Consider the following 11199-nt stretch of genomic DNA (forward strand, 5'->3'; position numbering starts at 1 on the left):
TAAGGTGCAGTTCAGGCATGAATCTCTGAAGACATTATTTTTCAGTCATATCAAACTATTATTTGAATTATGCTGTGTCTGCATGTACAGTATGTATTACAATTATACACTTCAACAGTGTTTACCACTCCTGCTCCTGGGACAAAAATGATTACACATTGTAACTATGCAATAGACTAGAAACATGATTGATTTGTAATTCATATATACAGAAAAACCGATGCATATCTAACTCCCTTCATCTGCATTAATCTGAGGACACAGGATACTATTTCAACCAGTGGAGAATGTGACACGCTTTATTGAAATAAGTTCATTATCCAGGTGCTATAAATACATAAACACATTATTATATTATAAATACAAGTTCAAGTTCAATCTGTACTTCAATGCACATATGGTGTGCATTATAAAACGAGGATGAAAGATGAGGTGGGGAGAGAGGTGTAGAAGACAGAAAGGGAAAGAGGTAAGAACAGCCGCAGACAGCATGTGATTCGTGAATTACAGTGCTGCCCTAATATTCTTTCAGTTCATCACAATTGCGGTGTCTCCTAACCAGCCTTGGGCCCCCAGTTGGCCCGAAGGTTATCTTAAGAGCGGGTGAGGTGGCGATGATGGGACTGGCTTCCTCTCTCACATCAAAACATGTCTGCAGCTGAGAGACAGATGGATAGAGAGAGAGCATGATTAAGCCTAGTTTTTTTATTCTAACACGGTCAGTCATCATAATCAGGAGGTGAAATGCAAAACTGACCTTGGATCATTAAATCTGGGACTACTACATCTCTGTCTGTATTTCAATGTAAAGCATCCCTTTAATACTTACTGTTGACCTGACCAAGTGACATCTCACCTATGATCATACTGTGCCCTCTGTCAGCCAGTTCAGATGTGGGAGAGGTTCACCAAAACAGCTGATATGACCTAGAGGATTTAGGGGGAGAGGGATGAAGTGAAGAAGAGAGACTGTTATTGTGTGTGTGTGTGTGTGTGTGTGTGTGTGTGTGTGTGTGTGTGTGTGTGTGTGTGTGTGTGTGTGTGTGTGTGTGTGTGTGTGTGTGTGTGATCTCACCTGGTGTCCACACTAAGTGGCTACAGAGTACTTTATGCTGAAAAACAGACACATGATGACAAACAATAGAAGATACTGTATGTGAAGCAGACACCTATCGGAGTGTACCTGAAACATTTAAATATAGAGGGCTATGTGTCTCACCACTTGATTATTGCAAGGCTAACCCCCAGGGAAATGATGACTTGGCAGCAACAGATAAACACAGCCATTTTCACTGGACTATGTAGTGTAAATCTGAAAAATAGCAGCTGGCACCATAAGGGTTTTTTAATTAATGCATGTGAGACAGGTTCCATATACAACAAGGAAGGCAGATATGGAGAAAAAGAACACAGAACAGTTTAATTACCTCTGGTTATGAACACTTTTGCCAGCAATAAAGCTTCCACGGCCTGTCCCTCGGACAGTGAACACCTGGCAATATCTACATTTTAGACCCCTTGATCAGCTCGCTCTCTGAAAGTAAAGAAAACAGCTTATTTTTTATAGATATGAAAACTATAACTGAGATATGACCGTTCAATCTAAAGCAGCTGTAACGGCTGTCTTCGGGTGAAAGAGAGGAGGACCAATGTGCAGCGTGGTACGTTTCCATATTTATTGGAATTGTTTTTTAACACGAACAAAAACAATAAACAGACGAAAACCAAAGAAGCTCCAGTCCTGAACATGGGAACACAAAATACATGAACACAGGAACAGGAACAATCACCCACAAACAAACAGTGAAAACAGGCTACCTTAATATGGTTCCCAATCAGAGACAATGACAAACACCTGCCGCTGATTGAGAACCATATTAGGCCAAACAACAAACCCAATATAGAAACACAAAACATAGAATGCCCACCCAGCTCACGTCCTGACCAACTAAACAAAGACTAAACAAAGGAAATAGGGTCAGGAACGTGACAGCAGCAGATGTCATTTTCAGGATACGTCAATACAGACCAGTGCTACTATCTTCGTAGGTGTCCGCTTTGACTTCCTTTGTGTCGGAAAAAATTTGCTTTCAGAACAATTATTTTTGATTGAAAATAAAAAATGGTTTTGTTCTCGACAAAAAGACAAATGTACCTCCATAGCAAAACAATTTGCCTGTGAATAACCACACCTTCATACAAACGTGCTACTGTATGCAGAATTCTTGACGCACAACCAAAGATGCTGCCATATCCTGCCAGCACGCCCACAAGCGAGCCACTCAGGAGCAGAATAATGATGCGTGGAAGAGGAAAGGAATGAGATGGGAACAATAATTTGTTGCAAGTTGGGGATGGGGGCTAATAGCTGAACAATAGACTACCTTTACTAAAGAATAGTCTAATAGATGAACAATAGACTATTCAACCTTTACTAAAGAATTGTCTAATAGCCAAGCTAGGTGTGAAAAATCCCCCTCATACCACAGACCAGATTTGCCTTAACGACCAAGGGGTAGCTTGCTACTAAATGTAATAAACAAATGACTTTTCAAATAATTTACTTTACACGTCATGTTGGCTGACAATTTGTTAGCTACGCTGTCCTTACGAACCACATAGCATATCATTACAACAGTATGTGCCGTATGTTAGCTAGCTACCTAACGTTAGTAGTTATACATCAAACTTGCCAGTATATTAACTATAGGCTATCTAACTACCCAACATTTATTGACTTGATTATTCACGTCATTCTTAGCTTAGCTAAATGGTATAGTCGTTGTGCTTTCTCAATGGACATTCGGGTGCTTTCGTAAATTCGCTCTGGCTATAGAACAATGGAAAGACAAAGGACAATAGAAAGAGTCAAAATTCACCCAAGGCTGGAAAATGGCTTAACTTCTCTAGGGTATGTGGGACGGTAGCGTCCCACCTCGTCAACAGCCAGTGAAACTGCAGGGCGCCAAATTCAAAACAACAGAAATCCCATAATTAAAATTCCTCAAACATACAAGTATTTTACACCATTTTAAAGATACACTTGTGAATCCAGCCAAAGTGTCCGATTTCAAAAAGGTTTTACGACGAAAGCACACCAAACGATTATGTTAGGTATGAGCCAAGTCACAGAAAAAGACAGAACGCATACAGCCATTTTCCTGCCAAAGAGAGGAGTAACAAAAAGCAGAAATAGAAATCAAATGAATCACTAACCTTTGATGATCTTCATCAGATGACACTCATTGGACTTCATGTTACACAATACATGTATGTTTTGTTCGGGAAAAGTTCATATTTATATCCAAAAATCAGAGTTTAGGCGGGACGCTACTCTCTCACTTGGCAAAAAGCCTGAGAATATGCAGAGCGCCAAATTCAAATTAATTACTATGAAAATTACTATAGAATCAAACTTTCATTAAATCAAACATGAAAGATACCAAATTAAAGCTACACTGGTTGTGAATCCAGCCAACATGTCAGAATTCAAATATGCTTTTCGGTGAAAGCAAACGATGCTATTATCTGAGGATAGCACCATTGTAAACAAAGAGAGATAAGCATATTTCAAGCCTGCAGGCGCAACACAAAACGCAGAAATAAAAATATAATTCATGCCTTACCTTTGACGAGCTTCTGTTGTTGGCACTCCAATATGTCCCATAAACATCACAAATGGTCCTTTTGTTCGATTAATTCCGTCGATATATATCCAAAATGTCAATTTATTTGGTGAGTTTGATCCAGAAAAACACAGGTTCCAACTTGCTCAAACGTAACGACAAAATATCTCAAAGGTTACCTGTAAACTTTCCCAAAAAATGTCAAACTACTTTTGCAATAGGTATTACTTTTAGGTAAAACCTAAATAGGTACAACTTTAGGTATTTTTTTACGTTAATAATTGATCAAATTGAAGACGGGATGATCTGTGTTCAATACAGGATTAAAACCAACTGTAGCCAGCTTTCTGCTCACACGCTTCTATCTAACAGGACACTTAATGTGACTCTATTTCATGATGGCCGTACTTCTTCATTACACAAAGGAATAACCTCAACCAATTTCTCAAGACTGTTGACATCCAGTGGAAGCGGTAGGAACTTCAAGCATGTCACTTAGAAATCTGGTTTCCCAATGAAAATACATTGAAAAGAGAGTGACCTCAAATAAAAATAAATCTGAATGGTTTGTCCTTGGGGTTTTGCCTGCTAAATAAGTTATGGTATACTCACAGACATGATTCAAACAGTTTTAGAAAATTCAGAGTGTTTTCTATCCAAATCTGGCAGTTTAATTTGGGCATGCTTTTCATCCAAAATTCCGAATTCTGCCCCTAGAAGTTAAGAATGTTGGCTAAACTGGAACACTAGCGCGAGCCCATAGCAAATTAATGGAATCAAACGTTTGCAGAGCCTGTTTTGACTTTGACTGGAGTGATGCTTAGAATTCCATAAAAAAATGTATCCCTTTTTATTTTACCACTACAATCTGTTCGTTGGACGAAACTGGAAAAAAACTACTTGTGTATTAACTTAACATCCGCACCTCGATGGTGACAACTGTGCTTATGTCTGCGTAATGAGAAAGTACGGAAAAAATAAAAACTTTGACTATTTCTGGTCTAGCGATCGATGACAAACGAGCTCGCTGCCGAGACCTATATAATTACAAAGACGAGATTCTCCTGATAAAAATGGTGCCCGACTTGAAAAAAAATTATATATACAGTGAGATATTTGGCGAAATGGACCGGCATGCCTCTCCATAGGAAAACACTGGGGTGAGCTAGGTGTTCCATGGACAAAAAGTATTTTGGGGCAAGCATTTGATGACAAGCTGCCCAGGCTTACATAATTAGAAAGAGGAGATTCTCATGATTTAAAATGAGGTCCGACTTGAAAAAAAAATCTAAATATACACATTGCGAGAAATTTTGCAAAATAGACAGACATGCCTATATCTCCCCCAAAACTGCCTTACCAGCTCTGCTAGGGCGAGTAAAATGGTCAGAGTGGTCTCATTTGTGTCTGCCGTTGTAAGTGCATTCTGTAGTACAGACATGGCCTGCTCTCCCTTATGTAAGAAATTAGGCACTTTCCCATGTTTACTACAGTATGTATTCTAGACTGCCACAGTAGCCTAATAAACAAATAACCACATTCCGTTAATGAAATAAAGATTTAAAAAAATACTTTTTCAAAATGCAGATGTTGATTTAGTTATGGATACATAGCGAATTACTATGGGAATAAAGATCACTAATTTACAGAAATATTGGTGGTCAAAGTTATCGAATGAAGGCAAACCATTTAGAATACTCCAATCCTGTAGCCTACATTCGACAATCACGTTATACAGCGCCATATTTTCCATTCCATCCTAACGGAAACCCTTAGGGTTTAATTTTTCTCTGAATTGGAACACCATAATATTAATCAAATTAATTAAACTAAATTTCTTAAAATCAATCCCATATACTATGTTATTACAAAAAATGTTTTAAATTCTCTAGTATTGCCAATACGGAATACCATCAAATGCTTCTCAAAGATGCCCTCTGGTGGTCAAACTAACAATAACTTGCAGTAACAAAGAAAATATCTGAGAATTAAATGACGTGCCACAGAAGGCTGCAGCATCACGCAAGGTGTGCCACAGTATGACGCAACTTTTAACTTCTAGTTCCTCCCAAACCCGGATCCGGGAGCACCCCCATCAGTAAAAAAGCTGACTAGCATAGCCTAGCATAGCGTCACAAGTAAATACTAGCATCTAAATATCATTAAATCACAAGTCCAAGACATCAGATGAAAGATACACATCTTGTGAATCCAGCCATCATTTCTGATTTTTAAAATGTTTTACAGTGAAGACACAATATGTAAATCTATTAGCTACCCACGTTAGCAAAAGACACCACTTTTTTTTACTACACCATTTTTTTACTGCATCAGTAGCTATCACAAATTCGACCAAATAAAGATATAAATAGCCACTAACCAAGAAACAAATTCATCAGATGACAGTCTGATAACATATTTATTGTATAGCATATGTTTTGTTAGAAAAATGTGCATATTTCAGGTATAAATCATAGTTTACCATTGCAGCCACCATCACAACTCTCACCAAAGCAACTAGAATAACTACAGAGACCATCGTGTATTACCTAATTACTCATCATAAAACATTTCTTAAAAATACACAGCGTACAGCAAATGAAAGACACAGATCTTGTGAATCCAGCCAATATTTCAGATTTTCTAAGTGTTTTACAGCGAAAACACAATATAGCATTATATTAGCTTACCATAATAGCCAGAAACACAACACCATTTACCAGCAGCAAATGTTAGCGATCGTAACAAACAGGCAAAAGATATATAATTTGACTAACCTTGATATTCTTCATCAGATGACAGTCCGGTAACATCATATTACACAATGAATATAGGGTTTGTTCGAAAATGTGCATATTTAGCAGCACAAATCGTGGTTATACAATGTGATTAGTGGCCAAAACTTCAAGCAATCTGTCCGGCGCCATCTTGGAGAGGCACCTATTCTAATCTATAAGTAATCATAAACTTGACTAAAAAAATACAGGTTGGACAGCAAATGAAAGATACATTAGTTCTTAATGCAACCGCTGTGTTAGATTTTTAAAATTAACGTTACTGCGCAATACAGCGTGTGCTAAAGCGAGACCGCACCGAAATTCATGGCGGAATTATTATTTGACATTTGTCAACATAAATACGAATTAACAGCATAAAGACTGCTTACTATTTGCTTAGCTTCCATCAGAATCTTGGGCAAGGTGTCCTTTCTCCAGAACAATCGTCTTTTGGTTGAAAGATGTCCTCTTCTCCTGTAGAAATAGCAGCTAACGATAGCCACCCACTGGAGAGGTGTCCAACTCGTGATAACAAAGAAATCCCAGAAAATCGCAATAAACTGATATAAACTGCTATAAGTCGGTTTAAATTAACTACCTTATGATGTCTTTAACACCTATAACGAATAAAAACATGACCGGAGATATAGAACTGCTAAAACAAAAGCTTTTGACGCATTTTATGTTAATAAAAAAGTTTGCCTTGGCCTATCTGATTTCTTTCATCACCTTATTTCTCATCATGGTAAACCTACGTTTGTCATGCTCTAATTTGGATCTTAGGGCTATTTTTAGATAATAATCTCGTTCTTTCATCAATTTCCAGATTTCTCCATTTAGCCAAGGAAGAGTGCTCTTTTGGCCAGGTTTGGATTTGATTTTCTTTAGGAAACAATTTAATGTAGTCTGGATTGTGGATAGATAAACTTGACTATCAGCTTCCACGTCTGTATAGGACAAGAGATCATTCCAGGTAATTCCCTTAATTGCATTTTCAAAATAGCTTAATTCACTCTTAGGTATTCTTAGTTGATCAGGCTTTCTAACAGTAGAGAGGTTAAACCTGCTCTTAGACAGCTTTCTGGCTGTAAGTGTCAGATTATGATCAGATAGCCCAGTAACCATATTGAATGATTTAGTCACTCTCTCTGGTTTATTACTGAACACCAAATCAATCTGTGTTTTAGAGCAACAAGTCACCCTGGTTGGCCCTTTAACTAGCTGTGTAAGGTCAAAGGTATTAGTGATCCGTTTGAGGGTTTTCCTACAACACTTGTCTTCATAATTAATCTTAAAATCTCCCATTAAGATGATCTCTTTCCCAAAATCACATTCCCTAAGCATGTTATTAAACTGATCAAAAAACACACTTTTGGTGGAAGGTGGCCTATACATTCCAATGAGGGTAAAAGACATTTGGGGAGACAGTGTAATGTTCAGGCCAATACATTCTAGTTCATTATCACATGACCACTCAATTTGTTTACATCGGATATGTTCTTTAATGTAAATCATCACACCCCCTCCTCTTCCTTCAGTCCTGTCTCTCCTGAAAACATTGTAGCCAGGCACAATCAAAGCAGCAGATGGAGAGTTTTTATGGAGCCATGTCTCTGAGAGGCAGAGAAAGTCAAGGTTGGAGTCTGTGAGTAGATGTTGAATTTGATCACTTGTTGGAATGACACTACGAATGTTCAAGTGCCCCCCTAGTAGTCCCTTGGGCTTAGCTCGTGGGTCCCAGATGACTCGAGAGTGATTGACACATTGAAAAAAGTTAAATTTTCTGTGTTTTCTGACGGCTGGGTTTAGGCCGTTTTGTTTCGTTTTGATTAGGGGCAGTTCGGTAGCGCAATTAACAATCCCTCCCACCTGCACTAGATGTGGGGAACTAATTAAAACAGCTTGCGTACCAGAAGCAGAGTCAGGGATCGCATATAGCGACTTGGGTATGTTTGAAGAGTCAAAATCTATCCTGGAGCCGGGTGAGTCGAGAGAAACCATAGGACCATAGCACTCACCCACTTCCACAGCAGCAACGATCAGTGGACGAGGCCATCCACCGCTTTCCACTCCGGTGCGTATCGCTGGCTCGGTGATGTTGGAACCAGGATGGAGTTGCACAGGATTGAGTTGTTTGTTACGCCTAAGCGGTTCAGTAGAATAAGGAGCGAGGTAGACTTGACCATTATTCAGAACATTATGGTATGCTGTGTACTGTCCGCTCCCGTGGAACGGTGAACCAATGTGTTTGGTGTTGATATTCTCTGGTAGTAGACTGATTGTGTCATCCCTGCAAGGACGCACTGAGATTATCAGTAGAGCAGCTACATAACTGACAATCATGGCAGAGTACTGGAGATAAAATGCATAATTGCGCTTTAACTCTTTGCATGAGTTACTTAGCTGGGGTCGGCGTACACCTGATGGTTTAGATAAAATTACAGCATTCGAATGAGAAGCGGCACCTGCCGCACCACCCTGTCTTCCGTCCGCCATTTTTTTTTAGCCCAAAGGTTCACCCCTCTGTGTGTGTGTGTGTGTGTGTGTGTGTGTGTGTGTGTGTGTGTGTGTGTGTGTGTGTGTGTGTGTGTGTGTGTGTGTGTGTGTGTGTGTGTGTGTGTGTGATAGGACTGTAGCCAGATGGTTTTCGGGGTGGAACCCCTATGGCCCCCCTCCCAGCAGTGTCTTCTCTCCAACTGATGACCCTTATCGAGTTGAGTTCCACATCCCTGGTCTGCCTTATCAGGAACTGAAACCAAACTGCTACCCTTTGCCTCCTTACTTAGAAATATGAATATTCAGCAATAACATGTTTGAACAGAATATGAACTTTCTGCACTTCCCCTCGTCTCACTCAGTAACTTTCCGTACCCAAAGTTCCTATTCACCCTTCATTGACACCTAACATGACGAGAGGAATAAGTATGTTTCAAGCCAGAATCCAACAGGTAGAAACATGAATGTTTCTGTCTCTCAACTTCATAATTGATTTGATGACAGTGGAGTCATGTTTGACACACACTTCAGGATAGTCAGACAGGGCATCTCCAGAAGAAGCTTGAAGGGCTTTACCTCAGTGTGAAAGAGGATGCACTACTTCTACCATTTTACAGGTAAGCCCCAACAACAGTATGACCTCAAACACATTATTAATCAAGCAGTAAAAGTGATTTGTGAAAGACAATTCATTAGTCATACACATCAGACCATGTTTATGATCAAATGTAGGCATGACTTATGTTATTCATTGATCTAACGCAAGACATTTCATTAAACTGAGAAATTACATGACCATAAACAACAGAGTATCTTGTGAGCCACAACTCTGCATGCCTTGTATAAGGTTAACTACATGACGACAAATGCTTTAGAAATGAGTTTGCTTGCTTTGTACTCTTTGTTTGTGCCTCTATAGTAGCTCTAACTTATAGTCATGTAATATATCTGAATATACAGTCCATCTAATCACCCTTTTTATTTAGACGGCAACAAGAGATTCATCAGATTCGGAGAAATTGAGGACAAAGCACCATTGACAGCTTCCATTGTTCAACTTCACGAGCAGCAGGCAGAGTTTAAGCTCCCCACAGGGGATGATCTGCTCAATACTGATAACTTTGTGTGGCCATGGGAGAGACTTGGCACCAGTAAATATATGATTGCAAAATATATCTATTGTGATTGAATGTTTACCTTCTACGTAGCTTGCAATCATTGCTGTTCTGTTATATACCTCTGAGTTTACAGCTCACAGGCAACAGCCATCTTGCCATCAAAAGGCAATCTTCAACAGACTGATGTTAGTGAACAGAATGCAGGAGGAAGAGAGGATCCTGCTGCAAGAGATGAAGAGGCACTGGGGAGCCTACAACGAGAAGTGGGAACTCTGGAGGCACTGTCCCAGCAGCTGCAAGATCAGAGTAAGTTGAGGTTTATACTATTTTTGGACTGAACTTTTTGTCTTGCTTTACAAATACTCTCCACACTATTTTATGTAATGGAATTGTAAATGTACTGCTTTATGTGTGACTTTTAGGCAATGCAGTGGAGTTTTCAGAGGGAGGGAAGAATGGCCTTCTCTGCCACCTGTGTGCCACCATACTTATTTTCCACCATAATTTGCAAATAAATTCATTAAAAATCCTACAATGTGATTTTCTGGATTTTTTTCGCCTCATTTTGTCTGTCATAGTTGAAGTGTACCTATGAAGAAAATTACAGGCCTCTCTCATCTTTTTAAGTGGGAGAACTTGCACAATTGGTGGCTGACTAAATACTTTTTTGCCCCACTGTATATACGGTGACTGAGTTTATCAGGAAGTGTATAGGAGATGTTGTACCTGCTGTGACTATTAAAATGGCAGCATTTGCGCAAAACTGAAAGTGCAAACATCGCATTTAACCATGGCAAAGTGACTGGGAATATGGCCGAATACAAAAAGTGTAGATATTCCCGCCGTAAGGCAATCAAACAGGCAAAACGTCAGAGACAAAGTGGAGTTTCAATTCAACGTCTCAGACACGAAACGTATGTGGCAGGGTCTACAGACAATCATGGACTACAAAGGGAAAACCAGCCTAGTCGCGGACACCAACATCTTTCTTCCAGAAAGTTAAACATCTTCGCCCGCTCTGAGGATAATACAGCGCCATTGACGTGGCCCGCTATCGAGGACTGTGGGTTCTCCTTCTCCGTGGCTGACCTAAGACATTTAAACATGTTAACCCTTTCAAGGCTGCCGGCTAAGACGGCATCCCTAGCCGCAACCTCAGAGCATGCGCAGACCAGCTGGCTG

At 39.6% G+C, this 11199-nt stretch overlaps 2 long non-coding RNA genes across 2 annotated transcripts; one reads left to right on the forward strand and one right to left on the reverse strand.

Moving 5' to 3' along the window:
* Positions 1-281: 281 nt before the first annotated feature.
* LOC129854002 (uncharacterized) lies at positions 282-9015 on the reverse strand. Its single transcript, XR_008759215.1, has 3 exons — positions 8422-9015; positions 857-1534; positions 282-658 (listed from the first exon to the last, which is right to left on the reverse strand). It is a non-coding gene; the product is annotated as an uncharacterized LOC129854002 (long non-coding RNA).
* Positions 9016-9152: 137 nt separating this feature from the next.
* Positions 9153-10529, forward strand: LOC129853247 (uncharacterized). Its single transcript, XR_008759108.1, has 3 exons — positions 9153-9516; positions 9886-10323; positions 10440-10529. It is a non-coding gene; the product is annotated as an uncharacterized LOC129853247 (long non-coding RNA).
* The last annotated feature ends 670 nt before the right edge of the window (positions 10530-11199 follow it).

This window comes from Salvelinus fontinalis, chromosome 1, assembly GCF_029448725.1.
Source record: "Salvelinus fontinalis isolate EN_2023a chromosome 1, ASM2944872v1, whole genome shotgun sequence".
NCBI classification, from domain to species: domain Eukaryota; kingdom Metazoa; phylum Chordata; class Actinopteri; order Salmoniformes; family Salmonidae; genus Salvelinus; species Salvelinus fontinalis.